This window comes from Ptychodera flava, chromosome 1 (genome assembly GCF_041260155.1).
Source record: "Ptychodera flava strain L36383 chromosome 1, AS_Pfla_20210202, whole genome shotgun sequence".
NCBI classification, from domain to species: Eukaryota; Metazoa; Hemichordata; class Enteropneusta; family Ptychoderidae; genus Ptychodera; species Ptychodera flava.
Genome location: NC_091928.1, coordinates 6,889,590 through 6,901,669, shown reverse-complemented (window position 1 = coordinate 6,901,669; position 12,080 = coordinate 6,889,590). Strand labels below are relative to the sequence as shown.

Genomic DNA, 12,080 nt, shown 5'->3' with positions numbered 1-12,080 from the left:
CATGCTTTACACGCAATACATACAGTTTGCCTGTCAACATAAATGGTACTTTTCTGTCATCGGTGTTAAGGCTCCTATGTCTGTCACGTTGGTTGATTTTTCACAACACCGTCTTATCATGCCGCATAACTCTAGTGACACTGGTAGATCACTATGGCCAAGCCAGTCTGTCTACATGATTCAACGCTGCTCACCGATAAAAATATGTCTAGACAGTGTCGAAACAGGGTATTGAGTCAGACCATGCAACTGGCCCAGTTTGGTTAATTTTCCTCATGTTGACAGACATCTTATCATTTGGGTTTTGTTCACATTATAGGTTGCCTGTACTAAAACAGAAATGTCAGTGTTAGAGCTGCTATGTAAATCCTTTGAGCACTGTCATCCCCCCCCCCCCCAAAAAATATGGGGGCAATATTTTATCAATTTTTCTGTAATTTTTTCCATGATTTTGGACCAAGTGGACATAAATTTTTATGGGCTGCACTTTTTGACCAAAATTTTGGGAATACCTGAAAAAAATTGTCTAGATGGGAAAGAAATTGTTGGCGTTGTATAGTATAAATGCAACAAAAATCGACTTAGGCACTCAAAGGGTTAAGAAGTAGACACTGTACAGTAAGGTGAATGTACTTTTTTCAAATGTATTTTCAAAATTTTGGATTGCATATACAGATATACAAATGTTATTTCATTTACTTGTATATGAAAGTTGTATACAGAGAATTTGACACTGCCTTTGTGGTACAATATTGTGCCCTCACGACAGCAATAGGAAGTACTAGATTTTTTTTCAAATTTGTTTAGATGAAAACACTGATGTTCATTGATCCAAACACTTTCTAAAGAATACCATTGAACATACAGCCAACACTATTTCATGTAGGATTTATTCACTAAAATATCAGTTCGCATCAAGCTTCATTATTAAAATAACTAGTAATTAAAATTATTAGTAAACACCAATTCAATTAGCTAAATGTGTCCTCAGTCATGCTGCGTTAAAGAGTAAACACTCCTAGGGTCAAAATATGATATTGGGCAGATTTGCATATGCAAGTCAAGTTATATTACCTTATAACATTGCTCCCAAGAGTCTATAATTAAAGGAAAATTTAGAAATATGTTTCAAGAACTCTTGTCATGTTTTTCAGCTTAGTAATATTATCAAAAACACTGTCCAGTGTTGCATTCCAATGCTACCTGTATGTTTGATCAATTACTGAATGCATACCTTGTGGGGTTTTTTATTACATGAACTGAGAACTTTGAAGGATGAAAATTTGAGAAACTATGACATGACAGGTCATTAAACTTTCTTGAAGAAGTTGAACACGATGCCAGTAAAAGTGTTAAGAGTTGACCAAATGTGATGAAATTTGTCTTTTCAATGTGTGTCTTGTATCAAATACATTGCTGATAGAATACCCCATATGCAAATATATTAGTTTGCATTTTGTTTGCATTTTCACTCAATGACTGACAGGCTTACTGTACACGCTGTTTCAAGCAGGCTACCTGATGAAACTGCTCTGTTTGTGTCATCATCTCTGATTGGTCACATGTATGTAATCCATTTGTGTATTGTTGAACCTCTACTATTCTATGGGTGGTGCCCGGTGGGGCAGTCCCCGGGTTGGTGGGTACACATGCGCGTGTACCAATTCACGGAAAAGGCGGTGTTTTTCTTCAGTCTCTCGGAGATTCTAGGTCCGTGAAATCGAGAAAAAGGGGTATTCTTTCAGAGTAACATTTGAGATTAGGGGTAGTCCTTTCATAATCTCCCTAGGACACTAAATCTGGTCTAGTCTCACTCACAAAGAAAATGAAAAACAGTACCGTATGTTTGTATGTACATATGACGTATACATGCCCATCACTTAGGGTCATGAACTTAAACTAAAAGAATTTGTGAAAAACATAAATGCAAAATCCAGAAAAAAAGACTGACAATGTGAAGAATAAGCAAAGAATCCTAGAAACACGAGGGACAGTAGAATGTGGGAGGTGTATTGTCACACAGAAGCCAGCAGAGAACTCCAGATCCAAACGGATAAGGAAGATGATTGTGTATGAATGTGACTAAAATCCGGTGAGGACAAACATTTGTGATGTATGTACATGTATACAAAGTCAACCTCCAGGGTCAACCCTGGAAGTCAACATACTAACCTCCTAGATTTCGAAAATAAGGGTATGTTTTTTACAGCTAATTTCTCCCAGATTTGCCACAAATAGGGGGTGTTTTTCTCAGAAATATTATAGGAAAGAGGGTACTTTTCAAACTTGGGTAACAAGCATGGGTATCCACCAACCGGGGACTGCCACCGCCGGGGGAGTGCTGGTAGGGGGGTCTACAGAGCACTTTGCCTTTTGGAAACAATTGGTCAAGGTTCCAATGTCATCAGGTCAAAGGTCACACGAACACAAATTCGAGGACAAATGATAGTTATTAGTTATGCTCAAATGATACCTGCACCAGTTGAGACTGTACACCAGTTTTCAGGGGTCAATAAAATATGGCCAAGTGGACTGTATTTAAAGTGACTCGCAACTCAATAGATTATTATTTGTACTGGGAGATGGACTATTCAATGGATTATGGTGGTAAAAACTGTTCAATAAAAATTCAGAACTTTGATCGTAAAACAGCTTAAAAGAACAGGAAATGAAAAAAAAGCTGTCATTTGGACTACCCTCCCCAAGGATCAAATGGTCAAGCCACTAATGTAAACTGGTCACCAAATAAAAAACATCAATTCTCCTCATGAAATAGTTCAACATTGAATTCCTCCCATTTTAATTTTTCCTCGTAAACAACAGCCACAATGCTAGAGTTTTCTAATTATACATGGAAGGGGAAGACAAACATATAAATTACAGTATACAACTTTAAATCTACCAAACCTTGCACAAATACAGTGTTTGTGTTATGGGCAGCCATGCACCTACAGGCTCGAAAATTTTTTTAAAAATTCACTTGCCATAGGGCAAGTGAATTTTCAATTTCACTTGTCCGGAAGAAAAATTCACTTGCCCTGAATTTCAGATGATTTAAGGATTAAATGTGTATGGTTTTATTAATGTCATTGTAAAGAAACAGTAGCTGTAACTTACTGACTAGCTTCTGCTAGCATTGGGACACAGTGACCCATAGTAGGTCTTAATGGGGACAAATTAAATTTTGGGGGGACATGTAATGTATTTCAATAAAACAACACCGGTACATTGTCATTGTGTGTCATCATGACCTGGTACCTTGTGTTAAATAGGCAAGTCAGGTAGGTGCACCAAGGGTAAGTATATAATAGGCCACCGGTGTTGTGTCAAATTGTGCCCATGTGAAACTTTCAGTATCATTTAGTTTACTGCTACCACGTGGTATGTGCATAAACTGCAGGGTTCCCCTAAGTCACCAAAATGATTAGCCAACTCATTAGCCAAATCAAAACTCTTGTAGCCACTTTGAGCAACTTTTAAACAGTTTATGATCTCAAGTGTAGCAACAGCTTTGGCATTCAGGAGTTCCTAATTTTTCAAATCAAGATGTTTTCTATGTTGTTCATGATAGTTTTTACATTAAAGAAATATTTGTTTAGTTTTTATGACATTAATTATCTGTGTTTTTATGACATTGAAGGGATTGAAATACTTATTCATTTCTAGTGGTAAACTTTTGCCACAAGAAATAATTAGGTGGCAATTCTAAAAATCAGGTAGCAATGTGAAGTGTATATTACCACAGATACAGAATACTTCTGCAGCATTGAGTCAGTGTTCACAGTATGACAACTTATCATACATATACACTACAAGCTCCTTATGTGGTTTTGTTAGCCACACAAATACAAATTTTCTATGCAGAAGAAAGCATTTGGTAGCATAGTGACAGTGTAGATACAAGTATTGTGGTGTTGTGTCATAGTTGTGATCAAGCAGGCTCAATAGCATCTTCAGCATAAGTATTTTTCTTGAGACAAAAAGGGTCAGGTCAAAATCCTTTAAAACAAGACACAATGATATTGTTCAATTCATTTCCCAATGTTTTAAAGAGTAGTAATAGGTTTAATGATAATGATAACATTGTAGCCCAGGATCATTTTCATTTGATATTTTGATATCATCAAGAAATGTCTGGTGATGTTCACTGTTACATCATTAAACTGGAGGAATCTGCAGAAATATTAATGTGATGATTTGAAATGGATATGCTTACTGCAACTACTGTTGACAATTTCCCTTTGCCATAACTGTTAATAAAATTTAATTTAAAACTGACAGTCAAGCTAAATGCCATTAAATTGGAAAGCAAGAAATTACCTTTTATCATAAGATTGTACCTATTAGACCTCCCTAGGTGGTTTCTTTTGAACCATAATTGTGTACTTAAAGGGTCTTTATCATGACATCACATAAGATGACCCAGATTTGACCTTTCAGAAAACCTCAAGTTTTTCTCCTTTTCCCTTGTATTCTGACTCTGTTTGTGAAAGTTTCCTTTAAAATAATGGTTTTTACTATCAAACTGAGTAATTGCAGGCCAAATTTTGATTCAAGCAAAGTAGTTAAAACTTGGACTAAAAAAGGACGTCGGTACGCGGGACTCACACAGGCAATTGCCAAGCCTCAGTATCATGGTCGTTATACGTCCATGATGTATTGAAGCACGGTCCGTCCATGAGGGACGAGAGGGATCCTGATTGCAGTATTGAACAGCAACAATGTTTGCTTCACGTACCAGGGAATTTGTAACTTTGTAGAAAGGAGAGTAAATTGTTCAATACATTGCAACTTTGTAGGAAGGAGGGTAAATTGTTTCAACACCTTACAACATTTTATTGTAAGCTGTAGTTTTCTGTTGAGGAGGCATCGTGACATGATTTCATGAGAAGAAAAAAACATAAGAGCGTGCAAAGACGTCAATATTTTGCCATTTTGTAACCAAGCAGAACAGAGCTATTTTATCGGCCGGCCATATCGAAAGCGGTACACTCAAAGAACTAGAGAGAGTGGCAGCGCGTACGTGCAGTGGCCTCATTGAAATTCACTTGTCCGTCGGGCTGGGAGAATGTTGTTTTCACTTGCCCGGACTCAAAATTCACTTGTCACGGGCGTCGGGCGGCGAGAATTTTCGAGCCCTGACTAGACCCCATACCTAGGTAAGTTTTTCCCGGGTTCAAGTCACGGTAGCACGGCTCCCCATGGTAAATCAATGTAATCACATTAGGTGACATTAGAAATGGTGTTGAAGTTCTCAAACCATGCACCATTGTTCCTAAAACTTGGCAAAAACACTGAAATGGTGCTGAGAGAGATTGAACAATGAACTGAAACTCTTTAGTTCATGTACACACAGACCAATACTCTACAGTAAACACAGGTGAGAATGAATATTTTGGTGGCTTCCATCCTTTCGCATAAAAAATATTTGTAAGTGATTCTAAACATGCTACAATATGACCAACTTTTATGTTACAATGAATCAGAGAATCCCTGACCACACAACACAACAGCCACATTCCTCAAAGACCTCTGCTAGGAAAATTTTATCCATCTCTTTCTCTAGAAATGTTATCCATGTTACCATTACCCCTGGTGTCACTGTTACAATGTTACTATTACTCTTGAGTCATTGTTACAATGTATAAGAATAAGCCTGACAACAGCACAGGAACGAAAACATTCAGTGAAATTTGAGTCACCAAAATTTGCCTGACAACAGAAATTATAGTTTGCATGAGAATGATTTGCCTCTTGCCTCGGTAACATGACCTGAAAAGCTTTAAAACAGATGCCAATACGTGGAGATTAGTCGGTAATCTCTCTGCTTCAAAATTTATTTTTCATGGCGGCTATCTGACATGAGAACAGGTTTTTTTGTTAGGGCAGATATCCAACTCCAATTGGACGAAAGTTGACACCATGACCTCGGTGTCCCTGTATGCCTGAGAAAGAACTTACAGTACTTGTCTGAGTTCAAACCCTAAACAACTGGAACACCAGTAGCATTCCACATCTCTTGACCAGGAATGTGACTCACAGTCACACACCAAAAGGTGCAGTCTTCTAAATTGCTCACCGGACATTTTGTTGTTGAGTGATATCTGGAAAAGTATTGAGCACAATTTCCCTTTCCTGGTTTTGGTTTTAATATACGGTGAACATCATGACAATTTTTGACACTTTATGCAACACATAGCTGGACAGTATCAGTGGTCAGTGTGATGGTGAAGTCATATGAAATCACTGAACCGAAAGGATGGACCTTTAATATTTCACTGAACAGACTGGGATCATCATATGAACTTAAAATACAGCATTGTGCAAAAATAGCATTCACAAAAGCACTTGTCAGTATTCAATACATAAATTCAATACAATGGTGCAACGACAGTAGAGAGGTAGAAATATATAACAAACTGTACTGTGTAGGGGAACTTTCATATATCTAAAATGTTCACACCTGAAAGTAAATGCTCCTATGGTCTCTTGTCAGCACTCTGAACATACCATATATTCAAATTTTGTCAAAAGAACTGGGTCAGTTCGACGTGTGTGAGTGCTACTTGGACAGAACTTAGCTGTTCTTGAAATAATTGAATTGTTTTTGGTAAGGACAGAGGCTTTTTAAAAACAAACAGAAGTCAACATGGGATTCAGTTTATTGAGATATCATGAAATCGTGGTTTGGTTTTGTAAAGATTTGTGTCAGCTGAATAAGACAGGATGATAATATTCATGTCTGCTGACATTGATTTGTGCAAGCAGCACAAGTACAAATCAGCAGGGACATGTTTTTCTTGAGTTCGTCACTGTTTGCTTTAATTCTCTGAATTTGCAGAATGCAAGTTTCACCATAGAAAATTCCATAAAAACGGTTATTTATTACTCATATGTAAAACATATGATGAATTGTTTTTTCTTGCACATAACCAGACAAAATGAATTTTTCAAAATTCACAGAATAGTTTTCCTGGTGAAAGTGAAAGATTTTGGATATACTGATTTATTTTGGAAATCTCCAAGATTGAGATGACAACAATTAAAATATCATGGTTTATTCTACATCCAGGGGCATGTTATCATATGGCATAACACTGAATTTCATATCCACATATACTGAGGCAGGAACTCTGTTACCGTAACAATTCTTCTCAATATTCAGACAGACCTGTTATTGAAATCATAATCATTGGTGATTAGTCACCGCAGCTTTTTAAATGTGTACCGCCGCCCTATTTTTGGGTCAGACAGTTAGTGAGTTAATCATTTTTCATAATTGGTAGTCTCCAGCTTTTTCTGGTTCCATGATAAACGGATTATCCATTATTTCATGGCTAGCATAATCTAATCAAGAGAAACAGTTATCAGTCAGTTCTGAACAGTAATTCTTGGATTGATAATCAGGTTTATGTTGGACGTTTATTCATGCAGTGCTTGCCTGACCCTATACACTCACGTGTCATATTGTGGCTCTAACAGTTATTGTGCAATGGACAGGTTCAAAAAATTCACTGCAGAGGAAAAGTGGTAGAATTTCAAGGAGCAGACAGTGCCTTATATATCACAAGTTGGTAAGAAAGCTTTGTTGATTAAATTTGGTTTGATGTTGAAGCAAGCTTAGCTATGCTCTGGATAAACTGTTTTTGTTCAGTTTGAGACAAGGCCTACATCCCCAGATCTTTCATGATGGTTATCTCTCTAGTGTATATTTAAAGTTCTCTTGGAATGTCAAAGGTCTTAATTGCAAAGACTGCAAGCAGGGCCTTTAAAGTTTGAACTGACAAAGGCTATTTAATCACTGTTACTCTGGCATTGATATATAAAAAAGTACATTGCAGCATTAAAATTTAGACTTTAGACAGAACCCCAAGCTTTGCAGAGACTAGAAGTATGAGCTGACAAATTCCCAAAGGCTATTTGGGGTATCCTGTAACATCACCTCTATAATGAAAATTTGGTTCCTTATTGAGTAGATTTTGAATTACAATGCCATACAAACACATCAGTAGTACCAGCTACAACTAATCCAACATTTGTCAAGAACTTCTTCACACAGTTTTGATGTCATTCAACTTACAAAAATGCGCAGAGGTTCTAGACTAGTCAAACATATAACGCTGGCATAGAGCCCCTCCCCCCCCAGTGATCAAGGCCTGGCAACTTTCACCCCGCTGTGCCCAAGCCAAATCTACACCATAACACTTGTATAACAATGAGCACAATATTTGAATATAATGACACTTTAAGTTTATACACTAATGACACACAACCTAGGACCTCAAGATAACATTGTTAGGAGGCCATCCCATTTACAAGGCAAAGTAACCCACAGGAATACTAACAGCAACCGTTTCTTAGAAACACACATTATCCCTTTTCCTGCCAGACAGTAATAACTGTATCACTTCCCCATCAGCCAAGTCAGTAAAAAGCGGTATTGAGCCAAAACATAACGTATTTTCACCCACTTGGCTTGGTATGTTATAGCATCTTTTGTCCAAAAAAAATCAACTTTACAGTATTATGTTTTCAACAGCCTTCAAATGTACAGTATTATGTTAAAATACATCATATGGAATACGTTGTGTTTCATTAATTTTAACCATCTTGACCTGGTGGTGAAATATGGACTTGGCAGGAAAAGGGTTATTATAGCTGCTTCAGGGTACTGCACTCTCACTGGGTACAAAAAGGGATGTGAAAGGCCAAAGCAAAAAATAGATAAGTGAAGTCAGTACATCTACCACAATTATAATATAGTTTTTTACACAACTAGGGCGTGAATAAGGCATTATACAATGCCAGTGATATGTAAGACATGGTTTATCTTGGATTCTGCATGAGTCTGGTACAACAGTCCAATACTGAATGGCTGATTGATAAATCGTTAAACCTGGATGATCACAATTTGGAAATCACCAGTGCAAAGAGGGTATAATCGCTCATTTGTATTAAAGGATTCTTTCACATTTTATCTGCAATTGTCTTTTTTGTCAGACCCTTAAAGAAAAAAAAATTGTATGGGAAAAACAGAAAACTGGACAATTTTGATTTCATAACCTGCTCATGAGACTTGTTGAGACATTATGACTTCATTTAAGATTATGACGCTATCTTTGAGAAATTCCTTGACTCATCTCAAGTCAACCTATAGAAATCTTTTCATCCTAAATTCAATCTTTGGCAAACAATCCATATTACATATTGGACAGATCAAGCAATCACTGTCACCTAAGCTCCATTCAATAAGGGCAAGAGAGGACAGCTGTTCAACATTCACAAAAAACACTGAGCCATTACATTTAGAAAACTCCCATCTCTTGTAGATTCAGGCAGTTCAGGAAGAAGAATTTCAACCCCCGTTTTTGTGATGTGAAAATCTGAATGCCTCTGAGACACTTTTTCAGCAAATTGTAATTTTGCCACAAGGGGGTAGAGACACAATCGCCGAGATGTTGATGCACTGAACAATGGCGCATGTCAGCAAGAGACCACAAAACCAGATCACAGTGCCACATGCAAAATAAAAAACAAAAATTCAAACAAAGCAATTTCTTTTTTTGTAGAACTTCTCAAAAACTGTAGCTAAACACTGAGAATTAAGGTCAGGTTACCATGGCAACATGTAGGTGATTGTTTATCTGGTAATTTTAAACTCTTCTCTGTACCTGAACAATTTTCTGAAAGGAAACGAGGTAGTGAAATGCCAGATGTTGTTGAAAACTTTGCATGTACGCACCATGATTGATGAAAATGTGTAGGAAGTGAGGGGTTTTGCTAATATTTAAGTTTTGGATGGTCTGTCAAATATCAAAAGGTGAACAAAGAGTACTTCTGCTGGAGAAACACAACCATCTGGAGGGTCTGTACAAAGACTCTGCTTAATTTTGTTATAGCTTTCCGTGATATTTCATGCTTATTGAAACGTTACCAGTACAACGGTTCACATTACTGCCTGTTTACCTCTCATGCAGAACATCAGTACTGATGGGCAATTCACAGGGTAGCCGGTGGCCAAAACACGAAACCTCCGGTCTGTCTCATACATTTGGCACTAATTAAGATATGATAAATGCCATATATTCTGCCAGCCTGTCACACAATGATCATAAAATCGGACATGAAATTTCCATAGTCCATAATCGGGAGAAAAAGCAACTGTAGAGGCCAATATTCAAGAAATCCTACCCATCCAACCTTGAAACCCTGTAAATCCTTTCAATGCGATGAACCTCTGCGCGATGCTGTTCTGTTGTTGACCATCTAGGGGCCGAGGTTCAAAGCGATGTCGAAATTGATACACACTTACGCATTTACCTTCGTGAGCCGAACAGCAAACTGATAGTCTATCTAAACACTCCATGGCAGCTTAAAACATCACATGACCGTCCTAAAAACTGGACACGATTTAAAGGTACCTTTAATCTGCCATAATAAATATATCTAAAATGTGTTTATTGTTGGTTGAAAACTTAGTCATCAAACGATGCCATAGTTTGAATGTTGTATCCATGGATGGACTTAGAGTTCTTCTCGTCGTCACGGTGTACATATAGTAGTATCATTATTTTTCAATTTTCAATCTGGCGTCGTCTTGCGTGATGAATAACGTATTTCAAGTGTTTTCAAACTGTGACAATTCTTTACCAACAACAACACGGCGGCGATACCAAAATTTGATTCAAAATTTGATCATTGTCACCAACCGATGTAAACAACGAGGCCATTGCTTTAGCCCTACTCAAGCCATGACCACGGCGCAGTAGTCATATCAATAATGTATTTTAACAGTGATTGGGATCTCCGAATTAGACCCTGCGTCGTCTGACTATACTTAGCAGTTTTTCTCGCAGGATATAGCCCCACAAAGTAAAATGTCACCATTTTCTTTGTTATAAAAAAGAGAGGCAGTGTTGTCCCTGGACAGGCCCCTTACGACAGGGTATAATGCATTTTCGTAGGCTCGACGCGTGTTTGAAGGAATCAACCGACTATCGGACACAATGTTTCACACAAGGCGGCACACATTTCGAGACAAAATTAAACATTTCGCAGACGAGGCTGGTAAGCCTAGCCCGCTAAGGTCTCTAACAGTGCACAAAGTCCGGCGATTCTGAATTCGCTCGGATATAAGCGGAAAAAATGCGCATTGAGCAACATTTCAAAACAGGGAGCATGTTTTCCATGGGCCATGTTACATACTGCAACGCCACGGCCTTCGAACGGAGACAGGCCGATTTCCCACTGTTTCCGGGAGTATTACGCAAAAACTAACAGAAAACTTTATGGAAGCGATGAAATATGATGGATATGTACACATTACCTTTGTTCGATGTTCTCTGTCGTCGAGGAATGATGCATTTCAAAGTAGAAGACTGAACAATAGCTATCTAATATACTCCGTGTACACAGTTTCCAATGAGTTTAGATTACGATGGCACCACAGCGTTTCAGCATATCCGTCGGTCGAATTCAGATATTTCCTCGTACACTCTTCTAATCCTTACTAAATTTGTTCCACTTACTGTCTAATGTGTCCTTTCAAAATTCGGGGTATGGAGTTGACGAGTCCTTTCGCTTAACCCCCGATTTCCCACTAGCTTTTTAGCCATATTTCCCCCGACAGTACCAACATGTCCTCCCCCAGCTGAAATTTTGCAAGAATACAGTCAGAGGGCTGGTGACGTCAACAATGAAACAACCATATTTAGCAGGGTCATTAACACGCATTTACCAGAGTGGTTTGTTAATTACCACAGCAAATAATATTTTTTTCTTTATAATTGTCACAGAATTAAACAGACTATCTATATAGGCATCTAATGATATTTTTTGCAAGATTTTTTAAGCTAATTTAATAGCACATGGCATGCCCAACCTCCCCAACATGGATTTCTAAATGGAATCGCCCAGACATGGGTTTATCCTATTACAGAGAACACCAATCAACCTCTGGGATGTTATTTATCACCAGGCCACTGTTTACAGCTTGTTGCATTTATCCCTTACCGGGGTGTCACCCAACTGTTTAGAGAGAGCAAACGCAATATTATGTGATGCTTACAAATCAAAATCAA

At 37.8% G+C, this 12,080-nt stretch overlaps 1 protein-coding gene across 2 annotated transcripts in view; it reads right to left on the bottom strand.

Moving 5' to 3' along the window:
- Positions 1–11,670, bottom strand: part of LOC139128961 (homeodomain-interacting protein kinase 2-like) — a 73,735-nt gene extending 62,065 nt beyond the window's left edge. The window contains exon 1 of one of the 2 annotated variants that reach the window (XM_070694669.1): positions 11,327–11,670. The gene's annotated coding sequence lies outside the window, so the exon portion shown is untranslated. The remainder of the gene's footprint in view (positions 1–11,326) is intronic. The other variant, XM_070694738.1, reaches the window with a different exon arrangement.
- Positions 11,671–12,080: the final 410 nt, after the last annotated feature.